The 14779-nt window shown below is 59.1% G+C and overlaps 1 long non-coding RNA gene across 2 annotated transcripts; it reads left to right on the forward strand.

Annotated features, from left to right (window-relative positions):
• The first annotated feature begins 7356 nt into the window (after window positions 1-7356).
• On the forward strand, window positions 7357-13507 carry LOC102025165. Of its 2 annotated transcripts, none has more exons than XR_001232022.1 (3): window positions 7357-8259; window positions 9169-10407; window positions 13329-13507. It is a non-coding gene; the product is annotated as an uncharacterized LOC102025165 (long non-coding RNA). The 2 variants fall into 2 exon arrangements; XR_264720.2 differs by lacking the exon at window positions 13329-13507 and having other exon boundaries at window positions 9169-9291; window positions 9917-12496.
• Window positions 13508-14779: the final 1272 nt, after the last annotated feature.

The following is a 14779-nucleotide window of genomic DNA, read 5'->3' on the forward strand; positions in this document are numbered from 1 at the left end:
TCCTTGCCCCCAACATTCATGTTCGGTTTTTTTGTTTTGTTGTAGTGCTTTAAGACAGGGTTACACTATCTTGCCCATGCTGGCCTTGAACTCATTGTGTAGCCCAGGCTGGTCCCTTGTTCAATCCTGCAATCTTCCTGAGTGCTGGGATCACAAGCGCGTACCACCACACCCAGCTGTGTGATGGCCGTCAGTCAGCCTGAGGCATGCTAGGCGGATGCCCTTCCCTTGAGTTACACTTCCAGTCCCAACATCATGTTCAGGTTTGTTTTTTTTTTTACCTCCAGTATTGGCCAGGGACTTTGCACTGAGCCCTTTTTTTTAGTTATTTTGAGATAGAGTCTTAAATTGTCCAGGGTGGGCTGGGATCAAACTTGTGATTCTCCTGCCTCGTCCTCTCAGTACTGGGATTACAGGCATGTAACATCACACCTGGTCTGGTCTCATGTTTAAATCTGAGTTCAACAATCGACTGCTGTGGCGCACACCTGTAATCCCAGCATTTGGGAGGCTGAGGCCTCATCCCAAATTGAAGGCCAGCCTGAACTACATAGCAAAACGCTGTCTCAAAAAAAGAAACAGAAGAGTTAAACGTGCTTCAAAACTTTATGGAGGGCCTGGAGTACACTCAGCAGCACAGTACCTGCATGGCAAGCGTAAGGTCGTGAGCTGGATTTCCAGTACCAAAAAAAAAAAAAAAAATGCACGGAAAATCATAACCGGGGGAGCTTTTCCAGGTTCTAAAGACCAGGTTATTTCAGGTGTGCAAGGGGTAGGTGTTACCACCCTGCTGGGTAGACTGTCCTTGCCTTAGGCCATGCCCGCCCCCCCAGCATTCCACTTCTGTCTTGGCTGCTGAAGAGACTGTCGTCAAGGTTTGCCCCCAACTCTTGGACGTTGCACTTTTCTGTTCTACACGGTGCCCTTCTGGACCATGCTTGGCAAGTGCAGAAGTGCCGAGTCCCAGAGGCTGCTCGGAACCAGGGGACGTGACGGGTACTCGACACTACCAATCTGGCCAAGCAGTGCTTGAGCCCCGTAGATGCGGTATACCCTCAAGGAAGGTGGTCTGTTCTTAGAGCTAGAACAGATTGCGGCTTTCAGGGTCAGTCACGTTTTGTTACTTTCAGGTCTGGCCCTGACGTAGTTGGAACAGGAAATACTTAGGGAGCTCTGAAGGCACAGGTCCTCCCGGGCCGCCATTCGTGCCTTGGCGAGGCTGAGCCTAACCGCAGCTTTGCTAGGGAAACGAGGCAAGTACAGACGCTCCGAGCCACAAAGTGAAGGAAGGCTGGGGGCCTCACAGGCTTGAACTCAGTCTATCTCCCACCCAAGTGTCAGGTCTGCTCCCCCCCGAGATGCCTTTGGGAGATGCTGGGGCTCCTGGCACCTGAGCACACCTGTGGGCAGTGGGGTAGCTCTTCAGGTGAGGACAGGCATCACGGGGCCTGTGTGCACCAAAGTTTAGGTGGCCGTTCCTCCCTCAGCATCTCCAGCCTTGGAGTTGACTCTTACACCAGCAAGGGCACTGGGACCCTGCCTTTCCTGTTCAGTGCCTTTTTCTGAGCTCCGTCAGGCTGCTCCCACGCAGGCTGTACCAAACAACAGCCTGTGCTGTCAGTGCAAACATGGCCTTTCTTAGGACGAAAAACCGAGGGCATTGGGTAAGAGGGTCTCAGCCAGCCGCTCAGAGAAGCAGGGACTCCTCCTCAGCCGCGTGCCAGCAGCCGGCCTGGCGGGCTGCAGCCGTCACCCTGCAGCTGAGCTGATGGCCGGCGGGCTGCACCTGGTGCTCAGGCCATGTAGGAACGTACCTGGGAGTCCTGCTGCGGCGGGAGGGCTGTCGCCCCCGAGCACCGGAGGCTGAAGACCCAAGGGTACGGGCGGCCTCCCACTGGCCCAACGGGGTTGCTTGGCTTTGGCCCCAAGCCCAAAGACGCGGGTGGTCTGTGCACAGAGCCGCTGCTCTGCTGTCCTCATGGTCTTGGCGTAGGGATCCTGAAAGCATGCACACTTCCTACTCGGGAAAACCTGTCCCAAGTTCGGAAGGAGCGTTTGCTGACCTAGAGTGAGCCTCTGGGTTTCCCAAGCCCAGACTCCCCTTGGCTGGGATAGCTGCTACAATGTGCAGGGCTTTGAGGGCTGTCCAGGAGCAGCTGTCATGGCTGTGCATCAAACAAGTTTCAAAGTCCAGAGGAGCAGCCAGGCCTGAGCTAAGCTCCCCAGGCATGCATAGTCTGGCTGGGGGTCTCAAGGGCGCCTGGAGCCCAGCCACCCTAATTCCTGTGGGATGAGTGCCCTCAGGGACAGGTGGGATGAGAGGGAAGATTGCCCAGAGACGCAACCTGGGAGGACAGGTCCACCATGCTACTGGTGGCCACCAGGTGGCAGCACTCCATCGTCCAGCAGGCCCTGTTTCTGTGTGATAGTGCGTGTCCCACCAAGACCTGAGGGACTGGAGGTTCCCAGTGCCACTTCCCAGGCCAGAGTTTCAGGGAGACCTGCTAGAATTTGAATCTTTTTTTTTTTTTTTGGTTTTTCTCTGGTACCGGGAACCAAACTCACGACCTTGCGCTTGCCAGGCAGGCGCTTTGCCGCTGAGCTAAATCCCCAGCCCCATAGAATTTGAATCTTGAGTGTTTGTGTGGAGCCAAGCAAATGCCAAGGCAAGGTGTTGAGGGTCCCCTACCCTCTCCACCAGTGATCCTCACTGGCCAGAAAGGGAGGTTGTTCCCACAGCACCAAGCTGAACTAGGCCTGGTAGCTGAGGCCCATAATCCCAGCACTCTGGAAGGCTGAGACAGGAGGACTGAAAGTTTAAGACCAGCCTGGGCAATTTAGTGATTTACCAAGACCTCATCTCAAAATTTTTTAAACCGGCTGGGGATGTGGCTAAGTGTGAAGGCCCTGAGCGCAATACCCAGTACCGCCAAAAAACAACAGCAACAAACCTGAACTGTGAGTGACGACTGAATGCTGACGAAGGAAACCACAGCAAGCGGGCAAGAGGAGGAGCCAGGAGGCCTGGCCAGGACCCCTGCCCTCTTCTCTGTGCCCGGCCAGGTTCCCTGATCTGGGCTCCAAGCTCCAGGTGGGCATCATAACTCCCTGAGTCCAACGGGGCAGAAGCTACTCAAGAATGATTCCTGGATGCAATGCAGCTTCTGCCCACAGGAGGGGGCGCGCTAACAAACTGCACCTGCACCGCCTGGCGTCCTCATCAGCTCTCTCCTTAGCTGGGAGGTGCAGCGCAGGTTCCCATACAGTCTCCCACTTCTAGGGCTCCTTTCCCTTCCTCCATCCTCTGATTTGGGCCTGGAGGCAGGGAGGGTGCAGGTGTAGGAGCCAGCCTGGCCTGCCCTGTAGGGTTGGGTTCAGCCCAAGGCCCCCCAGGCCCAGCACAGACAACAACCAGAGGATGGCCAGACCTTGAGGCCTGGAACAAGGCAGAGGGGAGCCAACGTCCTGAGGGGCATTCTGCCTAGGGCTCCTTCCCTCCCCTCCCGCTCCCCTCCCCTGGCTAGGCTGGAGGCCCCGTCTGCGTGCGTAAGCATGCAGCATGCGCATAGCACATACACACACTGGCCCAGATAGCCATCCAGCTGGGGCCGGCAGCGTACAGATTCCCCTCACCCCCTAGAAGGGTGCAAGGCTGCTACATGCGGACATCTGCGGGCCCTAGCGCACCTCCCACTGTGTGAAGCCTGTGTGTACCCCTCTGCGGCCAGGTGTGGTGGCACACACCTTAATCCCAGCACTCTGGAGCTAGAGGCAAGAGGATCACAAGTTCAAGTCCAGCCTGGGCAGCTTAGCAAGAAACTCTGTCTCTAGGGGCTGGGGATTTAGCTCAGCGGCACAGCGCAAGGTCGGGAGTTTGATTCCTGGTACCAGAAAAAAAAAAAAAGAAAAAAAAGAAAGAAAGAAACTCTGTCTCAAAATAAAACTAGGGCCGGGGATATAGCCCAGCGGCACAGTGCCTGCCTGGCAAGTGCGAGGTCCTGAGTTTGATTCCTGGTACCAGAAAAAAAAAAAAAGAAAAAAAAGAAAGAAAGAAACTCTGTCTCAAAATAAAACTAGGGCCGGGGATATAGCCCAGCGGCACAGTGCCTGCCTGGCAAGTGCGAGGTCCTGAGTTTGATTCCTGGTACCAAAAACTTAAAAAGTAAAAATAAAATCTAAAAAGGGGCTGGGAATGTAGCTCAGTGTGAAGACCCTGGATCTAACCCCCAGTATCTGGAAGCGTGGCTCACCCGCATGCAAGTACAGACCGGCTCTTGCACAAGCGGGCCGCAAGCAGGTGCTGCTGCTACCCCTGGAGGAACGAAACCTACTCTGGCCGCTGGCTGGAAGCTGGGAAGGCAGAGGAGCCCCAGGGCTGCAGCACAAGGCACTGGCCCAACACACACTCCCTTGTGCACGTAGCCACTCCGCGGCTCCCCGTTTCCAGGTAGGTGAATCACAGGGGTTTCTACCCTTAAAAAGCTCCTGAGCTCACTGAGCAGATCTCAGAGCCAGCCGCTGTCCAGGTCTGGGGCTGGAAGGTAGAGCTGGAGTCAGAGAGATGAAGGACACCCTGTCCTGAAGCACGTGGGCCCCAGGCTTAGCAAAATACAGCAGCCACACATTGCAGGGCGGGGAGGGAGCAGCAACAGGGACACTGGTGGACGGCACCTCCAAGAGGGACCTCGCATTCGCAGCTTAGAGACTCACTCGAACCCACTGCCCTCGCCCCTGCCCTCACGGGCACATGGCTTGGTGTCCATCACGTCCAGCCAGTGCTGCCGTCCCCTCTGACTGGGGGCCTGTGGCCAGCTGGGCTCAGCCACCCCTCCAAGGCAAGGAGTCCCCAGAATCAGCTGGGCTGGGCCTCCTCCCTCAGACAGGGACCTCCCAGGGCCAGGCGATGATGCTGTCTTCTCCAGCTCCTCAGCACCGGCTGGGCATAGCCTCCCCTCTAGGTCCAGGAGCCCCGCCTGAGCCCCTTTCCACCCTCTCCCAGACTCAGATGCACACCATGAGCAGCAGCTCTGCGCCAGCCCAAGCCGCCACCACTACACTACCTCCGCCCCGCCCCCGCGGATTTTTCTGGTTCTTATTAATGTAAATGAAATCTGCTCCAAGCGTCCTTAATGGAAAGCGTTCCTGGAATTTGACTGTGTACACGTGGGGTGGGGAAACCCTGAGATTAACTCTTCTGCAGCCGGACCCTCCTACTCAGGCCGCAGTGATGAGGGGGGCTCGGTGGGGGCCACTCAGCCCCTCCCAGAACTGTGTCCCCACATCCAGGGCAGCAGAGCATCGTCTGCACCCTCCCCCTTGTCTTGGGACCAGCAAGGCAGGTCTAGAGGTCTCAGAGCCCAAGCAAGGAGGCCCGGGTAGAAAGGGGGAGCCCCAGAAAGTGCTTGAGCAAGGAAGGGCCGGCAGGGAGGGAAGCTGACTGCACCGTGTCGCAGCGCCCTCATCCAGCTCTAGCCTGGTTTGGAGGTGCAAGGCAGGCTCCCACACACAGAGGACCCCCCCTTGGAGATTCCCTCCCCTCCTCCACAGCTCTTCTGAGCTGGACCTGCCAGGACCTCACTCCTGTAACTGCGGGAAGAAGAGGCGGATACTGGAGCCCAGGGCAGATGCCCAGGGCCAGCTGGCATCAAGGGGGCCGGGGCAGAAAAGCCCTGGGCTGAGCCGCCCCTTGCCCTGCCCCCACCTGCATGCGTGTTCTGGCAGAACCCTGGGCCTGGCCCCGCCGAGCTGCTTTAGCGCCTTCCGTGGCCAGGGCAGGGGTGTCTGCTGCACGGCGGGAGTCGGAGTCTAAGATTTCAGTTTCTCCCAGGTGTGGCTCAGTCCGGAGGACGCCTTGGGGAGGCTGGCGAGGGGCCCGCACCTGGGGGTGGGGGCCGCGGAGAGCGGGAGGAGCTGGGCTGGGGGCACCGAAAGGGGAGGAGGCCGGGGGGTGCAGGGAGGGGAGGGGGAGCCGGCTCCGGGAGGCGGCCCCTGGAAGGAAGGAAGGAAGGGCTCCGTGAAGAGCGGGGCTGGGGGTGCAGGGAGGCTGGGACGCGGGGCGGGCGGGGATGGGCCTCGGAGGGACCGACTTCCCCAGGGGCGGTGCTGAGCAGCCTCCTCCCCCACACCTGCCGGGCGGCCGGGGGAGGGGCTGACCCACTTCGCCGCCTTCCCCTCGGCTTGCGCTAACGAGCACTCTGGGCTTCGGGAGGCGGGCTCCCCCAGGCTGTGCCCGAGGCCGTCCTCCCTCCGCCCGCCCCTCGTTATCTTCGGGGCGTCCCGTGGCTCAGGCTGGCCCCTTGTCTGCCGCCGTGCTTGCCTGTGAGGGTGAGGAGGCAGCTCTGGGCCCCGAAAGGTGCCCTCTCTCGGTTCCTAGTCGCCCTGCTTCCCCAGACAAAGGCTCCCAGACCCCCGCTGCACAGCTCGGCTCGAGCAGAGCTTTGATCCCGCCGGGGGCCCCACCGGCCAGTGAGGAGGCACAGGGAGCGGGGCGGCCCGGGAGGGCGCGCTGAGGCGCTGGCAGGACCCTGGCGGGCAGCTGCTGGCTCGCAGAGGGTGCGCGGTGCCTGTGGTCAGCGAGGAGAGAGGCCCGTGGCGGGGGAAGCGGCCCTGCCGTGGGGAGCACGGCCGCAGGACGGAGCTCTGCAGCCGGCGTCAGGGAAGGGCGCTGGGCGGTGGCTCCGTCCCTGGAGGGAGACTGAGGAGAACGGGGAGGGCGTAGAGCAGCGGGAGGTGAGAGAGGGCATCCCTGCGCGGGCAGCGCCCCTTGGGGTACACTGCAGACAGGGTGCAGGAGCACAGCTCCGGGTGCAGGGCTGGCAGGGCAGGGATGCGTGGGGAGCCCTGGGGCAGCGAGGGTGCAGTCTGCGGGATGATGGGAGTAGGGGACTCACCGATGCATCTGGGGAGCCGAGCTCTCACCGGTGCCCCAGGGAGGGCAGTCCGGAAAGGAGCCTGCAGTATCTCCAAGTCCCCCAGGTCTTCCTGCCTAGCCTGACTCTGTCCCGCTGTCCATCTGTCCTCTCCCTCCCCAAGGCTCCCAAGGCCCAGGTGGCACTCTCCCAACCCAGCACCCTCATTAGGGAAAGGCTCTGAGAGCCTTCAGCAGCATCTGCCCCACCACCCCACCCCCTTCACAGCCAGCTGCAGGCTCTGGCCCCTGGAGCCTGATAAATATTTATGACGAGATAAGCAGGATCTGCCAGGTCCCAGCCCAAACCTTTGTCCTGGGAGCTGGGGAGAAAGGCAGCCTCCAAACCCCAGACTTGCTGGGCGTGGTGGTGCACAACTGTAATCCCAGCACTCAGGAGGCTGAGGCAGGAGGATCACCAAAAGTTTGAGGCCAGCCTGGGCCACATACTGAGTTCAAGAGGAGCCTGAACTACATAGGGAGACCCTGTCTCAAAAAAAAAAAAGAAAAGAAAACCGACATCCTGATTGGAGCTTCCTGAGGCTGGATCTGGCTCAGGGCAGGCCTCTCTGGGTGGTCTCTTGGCTCCACAGGGCGGCCTGGGCAGGCTCAGGGGAAGCTGGACTCTAAGAGACAGGGCTAGGAGCAGAGGGTGGTGAGAGCGCTGCCTCTAGGGTGCCACACTGGCCAAGGCCTGTCCCCTGCCCCTCACCATGCTGCTGTCCCCAGTGCCAGGCTGAGTCTACCTAGACTAAGCCAGCTGGACTGCTACATCCCTGGCCCACCCCTCCTGCTGATGCTGTGCTGAGTCTGGGTGGCTTCAACAACGCCCTCCCCAATGCACGCACGCACACGCATGCACACGCACACACGCACACTCACCAAGACGACCCCAGACACTGAGCGGGGGCGGAATGAGGCTGCTCAGTGCCCCTCTGAGGGGTCGGTGCTGGGGGAGGATCTCCAGCCTGCTGTGTGTTATGGGTCACAGACCCCCCAGGGCTGCCCCAGCCCAGAGCGTGCTTCTCTGAGCTGGCCCAGCTTCCCCTCCCTTCCCACCACCCCCCAAGCATCTCCCCATCAGTCCCAGCAGCAGGAGGGGAGACTGTTTCAAGAGCAGGAGACTGGCAGAGGGCAGGAGACACTGCACCCTGCACCCGAGGGCTGGTAACGCTGCACCCACCGCGGCTGCGTCCTGGCCAGGTGGGAGTGACACCGAGCCAAGGCAGGCAGGGACCTGAGCACAGGAGCACGCACGCGGCTTGCCGAGGGGCACAGCCGCCCAGAGCACGGCGGGGCCCCACCCAGGCGCTGCGGTCCGAGCTGGGAGGACACAGAGCAGCCAGCGCGGGGTAAGCACTGCCCCCAGTTCATCGGCACCCATGGTGGAGGGGGGCACATGTCTCCCAGGCTGCAGGGGGCGGAATATGGGTACATACTGGTGCTCCAAACGTAATACTTTCCTTGGTCGTGGGTGTCTGTATGGTACCGCGAAGATGGCGCAATGCCCTCTCCTCAGGGTGGAAGTCAGTGTCACTTTGGCTGTGCTAAGTGAGACACTCCAGTACCAGGGGCAGGGCACACACTGCACCTGGGGCACATTTAACTTCTCCTGTGTGCACAGCTGTTGCACCCAGAGTGGCATTTGATCCACATTTAGGGACAATCCTGGGGTATGACAACCAAGGAAACCCTGAAATTTTTGGGCTTTTTTGTTGTTGTTTTTTCAGACAGGGTCTTACTATGTACTTCAGGCTGGCCTTGAACTCACTATGTAACCCAAGCTGGTTTTGAACTCTCAGCAATCCTCCTGCCTCAGCCTCCCAAATGTTGAGATTACAGGTGTGTACCACCATACTCTATCAAAATTGAATCATTCATAGTGAACCCAAGCTAGGCGTGGTGGTGCACACCTGTAATCCCAGCACTCTCTGAGGCAGAAGGATTGCCAAGACTTTGAGGCCAGCCTGAATTACATAGCAAGACCCTGTCTCAGAAAAAAAGAAAAAAAGTGAACCCAGTAAGACCCTGGGCATTCCTGGCCCAGTGATGGGTCTAGGCGACTCGTGGGATCACTCAGGGGTTCCGAACCTGCTCACAGGGTACAGTCCCCAGAAAGGCAACCAGTCAGGATCCGTCAACTGGGACTCATGGCTGGTGAGGGGAGGGCAGCCCGAGGAGCCTGAGAGGTGACCCCTACCTCCCTCTCTGGCTGCCCTTCCCCCTGCTCTGCTCCTGCACACCTGGGGGACACCTGGCAGACACGTGGCAGAGCTCTGAGAAAAACCAGGTCCACTTGGTGCGGGGCACAGGCCAGCTGGGGGCCGAGGTGGAGCCAGCCCTGGAGCTGGGGCCTGCAAGTCCCTCCGGCTCGCATTTGTAGGGTAAGGCCCAGGACGTGGAGGGGCGCCACTTGTCCATGCATGACCGGCTCTGCCTTGGGAGAGGGTGGGGTGGAGATGGGAAAGGGGTCTCAGCCTCTTCTGGGCAAGTACGGGTATGCCTGCAGCCCTGTGTGAGCATGCCCACCTGTGGGAGCGGCACGCGTGTGAGAGTGTGCCCCAGTCCCACCCTCGCAGGGCCTGGCTCAGCGCCTCTCCCTGCCGCCCGACTCCAGCCTTAGTAGCTGCAAGCCTAGGGCGCAGGTGCTGAAGGGCCCTCTGGGGCCTGGGCAGGCACTCCTGCCTGGGGGCTGCAGTGGGCCGCGCGGGATGTTCCTGTGTTTGGCAGGATCGCCGTGGTCTGTTGGCACTTCAGGACTCGCTCATCGGGGCCAGGCTAGGGGGAGGTAGCACCCTGTAAGGGCTACTTGCCCGTGGGGGGCGCTTGGGCGGGGCTCCTGTCTGAGGCACTGACTTGCCCTTGAGGGGCCTGGCAGGAAGGCCTCTGCCTCCCTCCACCCGTTGCCTCCTGGAGGAGCAGCCTCATCAGACTCCACCGGGCTCTGGAGAGACGGCAGGAGGCCTGGGGCACCTGGTCCCCCCATCTCTTTCTGTCTCTCTTTTCCAGTGCTGGGGGTCAAACCAGAGCCCCGAGTGCTCTACCCACCGCATTTCCTGGGGCGCCTCCCACCTGTCCGGAGCCAGAGGGCCTCTCCTCCAAACCTCCACGGTGACTGCTCCGCTCTCTACCCAGACAGTCCTAAGGCTCACACAGCCCACCTGCGCGTCCAGGCAACAGCCCCGCCTGGCACTTCTGCGCCTCCTCAGAGTCCTCATGCCTGGGCTGTGCCTGCAGCTGAGGGGAACCTTGCTTGTGGGCCTGTGGGTCTAGACAGGAACAAGCCCACCTGAAGCTGCAGGCTGGAGGGGAGAGACCCCCACCTCCTTGCTGACTGTTTCATATGTGTATGTACACACACACACACACACATACACATGCACGCATGCACAGAAGAGCCCGCTCTCCAAGGCCACAGGCCGCCCATGTCACCTCTGCAGCTTGACTGCTTTAATGCATTAATGGGGAAGCTGGAGGCTCCGGAGCCACAGCACTCCCAGGTGTGTCTAACAAGCGTCTTATGGCGTCCCTGGGTGGCCCGGGAGACTCGCTCTGATGGCTCTGATGGCGGCGGGTCAGGCAGTGGGGCCAGTGAGCCCGAATGTCCAGCTCCCGGCACGGTGCTTATGGGTGTAGGAGGGTCACACTCACAGTAAAGGCTGCAAGTCGGTGCTGAGACTACACTGGGCCTTGCTGAAGTCCCCTGTGGTTCTGGCTGTCCTGGGTTCCCTGAGTGGCCTCTCTGCCTCTGCCTGGACCCTCCCATTGAAATAGGGTCCTGCTGATAGGTTTCCCCGAGTCCTGGAGACCAGGTCCTTGTAGGACGTGACAGCCGCCGTGGGGAGCCATCCTCCAGGTGTGAGCCATCACTGTTCAGGTGTGCATAGCAAACCTGCAGGTGCATCTTGATGCCTTCACATATAGCTATCTTCTCTTTCAGGATCAGTGACCCCCTAAGGTCAGGAGCCAAATTAGATCACCTCCAGGCCCCAGGCTCTGCCCAGCCAGGAACCCAGTTAAACTCAGGACCTGGTTCCAGGCCCCTAGGAGTTAGGAGACAGAGAGAGGTCGTAGCAACTAGTGGGAGCTGGAGAATTACTCCTGGCAGTTCTTTCTCCTGTGACTGGCCAGGTCCAGCGTGGCCTCTGGCTCACTAGAAAGGTGAGAGTCAGTAATTCCCAGCCCCCGCTAACCCACTCCACCCCCAACTGCTGTAGCCCAGGCCTTCCTCCTCTGCCCACCCCCTCCGGCCACATCCCAAATCCCCAATCCCAGCAGCAGACCTCCGTGTTTGCCTGTTGCCATGGTGATGGGATGCACCTTTCTGTTACTATGGCAACCAGCCAGGGGTTTTTAAAATTCAGTTGAGGTAATTTCCACCCCTCAGTCCTCATCTTCAGACACCTCATTTCTTCTCTATTCTTCTCTGAATGTAAGAATGTCGGGGGTGCACAACCCCCAGCCTGAAGTGGAGGGTCAGAGGAGCTGGTAGGAAGGCTTCTGCTGCCAGGTCATCCCTGACTCTGCCACCCAGACTGGACCCTGGGGAACAGGACAGCCTTCTCCTGCCTCCTTCCCCAGGCCCAGGTCTCTGCCAGAAGATGAGGGCTTGGCATGGCTGAACAGGCAGAAGCCAGCACACCTGGGGGGTCTGGGAGAGGGCGCAGCCTATGCAGCTCTGCGCCTGTGTGGGAGCCCTCCTGCATCCCAGGCCTCATCTGAGGATATCTTGAGATATCAGGCCCTAGGACAACAGGGCACAGATGTTGTTTATGTTCTGTCCTGGGCCTAAGGAGCTTAGCACAGCAGAACCCTGGGCTGGCCGGATTTGGGCAGAGAGCATGTGAAGGATGGCGGGAAGGGGGTGCAGACCCTGTCCAGCTGCCCACCCTTCCCCAGTAGACTCCTCTACCCTGGGCACCTGCTTCGCTGAATCTAACCACTGTAAATTCACGAGGTCCCGCATCCCCTCCTGTCCCACCCACCCGCAGGCTGGAAGAAGAGAAACTGACACCCAGCACAGACAGGGAGGTCCTCTGCCTCCCCCAAGCAGAGTAGGCTGGGCGTAGAGATGGGGTCCCAGGCAGCGCGCACGGCCAGCCCTGCCGCGCCTGTAACTCCCGTGCCCTGGCTTGTCTCTCTGCAGTCTGATCCCACAGGTGGGGCCTCCCTGAGAGAAGAGGTTCAGGCAGGGGATGGTCCGGAACAGCCCTGCAGTGGGGCTTTTGCCACCACTCTGACCTGCGCTTGTTTTCCCATCCCATCAGTAGGCTGGGGGCTGGGGATTTAGCTCAGCGGCACAGTGCCTGCCTGGCAAGTGTGAGGTTGTGAGTTCAATTCCCGGTACCGGAAAAGAAAAAAAAAAAATTAAATACCATCAGTAGGCTAGTCAGCCAGGTCCCTACCATGTGAGATGTAAAATATCACTGTAACTCCAGCATCCCCGGTCCAGTTCCCCAAAGCCAGGGACTTCAGGGCCCTCAGACGGGTGTCAGAGACAAAGGTCATAGGGCCAAGAGCTGGGGATATAGCTCAGTGGCATAAATGCTTGCCTTGCAAGCCTGAGGTCGTGAGTTCGATTCCTACTACCAAAAAAAAAAAAAAAAAGGGCACAGGGCCAAGGGCAGCACTCCCTCTGGGGTACAGACAGGCCAGGTGCCCTTGGGGAACCACAGAAAACCCCAAGATCGAGGTCCTCACCTGAGCCTTTGCCCACTCCCTCCCCTCTCCCAAGTCCTGGGGACTAGGCTGGTTGTTTTGGGGGAGCACTGCCCTCCCTAGTCTCCTCCAGCCACTCCACCTGCTGCCTGCCCACCAAGACCCATGAAGCCTTTTTAGGGTTCCCATGTGTCTGAACACCTGGGTCCATGCCACCCCCACTCCCATAACAGGATAATAAAGTCTGTTTGACACTTTTCATGAGCTATTATTCCCACCAGCCCTGTAGGCTCAACCAGCCCAGACAGAGCCACAGGGTTCCTGGTGGTGGCGGCATCATTCATTCTGTCTCCTGCCAGCTGGTGGAGGGGAGGGGAGAGGAGGAGGGGTTAAGCCAGGACCTTGGGCGAGGAGGCGGCAGGACGGCGCTGGGGGAGGATGAAGGAGCGCGGTGGTCACCACCGTTGCACCTGCCCACTTCTCCTGCCTCCGCCCCTCCCAGATTCCCAGGCCAGAGAAGCACAGTCTAGGTCCTGGAGGAGGGAGGCAAGGCCGAGCCCTAGGGCAAGGAGACGTCCTGAGTGGGAAGCCTGGGGTGTGTAGCAGCTAGAAAAGCAGAGAGGCTGTTTATCTCTTCCTCTGCACAGCCAGTGAGGTCCTCCTGGGTTTATAGAACCCAGGGAAAGCCAGACCCCAGCAACCAGTGGTTCTCAAGAGCTCACTGATACCCAGGGACCTATTTCTTTTTTTTTTTTTTTTTCAGGCCTGGGATGGAGCCCAGGACCTCATGTCTGCCAAACAATCCCTCTACCACTGGACTTACACCCTCAGCACATCAGGGAGCAGATTTTGACTGGTTTTGAACTACACTACAGTCGGGCGTGGTGGCACATGCCTATAATCCCAGCACTCAGGAGGCTGAGGCAGGAGGATCATTGTGAGTTTGAGACCAGCCTGGGCCACATAAGTGAGTTCAAGGCCAGCCTGAACTGCATAGCAAGACCCTGTCTCAAAAAGACTAAAAAAAAAGAAATCCTGAATTGCTCTGCCTCTGGAGAGGGGGGTCCCTGAGGCTCCAGGATCAGGTATCAGGGCCCAGGAGCTGTCTCCCCAGCGGGTATTTGAGAGAAAAGCTGAAGAAATGCCAGCAAGTGGTTCCAGGGACTGTGGGCTACACAAGCTGAAACCCCGAACCTATGCTCTTGTTCTCTGGGAGGCCCCTGCTGGCTAAGAGATGAGCACCCTGCTTCAGGCTTCAAGACCGTAAGGATTTAGAAAGGGCGGGAGCCTTCTCCAAAACCCACAGCTCATGATCTGCCCAGCGCTGGGCACTGGGTGGGGGGGGCAGGAGCACCAGTGTGGCTGCAGCGGGCAGTGCAGTGGATTAACTAACAGTGGTCAACTTGTAATGCCCAGCTGGTTGTAAGTGAATCCGTGTGGTGCTGCGTGTGGAGGGCCCACCTGAGGGTTGTTGCCAACGCATAAAATGGAGAACTGGAGAGGAAGATGAGGTGCTGCTGATTCTCCAGAAGTTTGTTGCGCTGCTTTTCCTGCTATAAACTCAGCTGTTCTCATTGTTGGAGGAGCTCGGGTCCTAGTCACTGGGAGGGCGGCAGGTCTCTTCAAGTGAGCGCTGGTCCTTACCTTGAGTGTCCCTTCCTGGCTCTGGTGCAGATCCCTCAGCCTCCTGGCACAGATCCTTCATCTCGCTGGCACAGACTTTCTAGTTTCTACCACTGACCTTTGGGCCTTCCCAACACTGATCCTTGATACAGACTTGCATGAGACATTTCTGTGGGCTCAAGGCCTCCAGTTGGACTGTGGAGGACAGTGCCGGGATCCAGCCCTCAGCTGGATTCTCCGGATCTCAGTGTGTGGACAGAACTCCTGTTCTCTTCTGCATTTGACTTTTTGGGTGAATATTATAAATAATCCTACAAATGATGTGTCCTATATTAAATCACAAACCGTGATCTGTGATTATAGGGCTGGGTGCTTTCGGGGGAGTGTAGGCTGTAAACCATTCTGTCAGCTGTGGGGTGGGCAGGGAGCACATCCAGACGGCAGTAGCGGAGCACAGGCCAGGCCCGGTGCTGACTGATTAGGCCGCACATGAGAGGCTTGGGCAGCCCTGCCCCTCCCCCCATCTGCATGCCGGTAGGATTCTCTCCGATCCCCTCAGCAGCCCCCCAGCTCAGCACCCACCCAGCTCCT

The sequence above is a fragment of the Chinchilla lanigera genome, unplaced genomic scaffold, assembly GCF_000276665.1.
Source record: "Chinchilla lanigera isolate Chin_1 unplaced genomic scaffold, ChiLan1.0 scaffold00131, whole genome shotgun sequence".
In the NCBI taxonomy this organism is placed as follows: domain Eukaryota; kingdom Metazoa; phylum Chordata; class Mammalia; order Rodentia; family Chinchillidae; genus Chinchilla; species Chinchilla lanigera.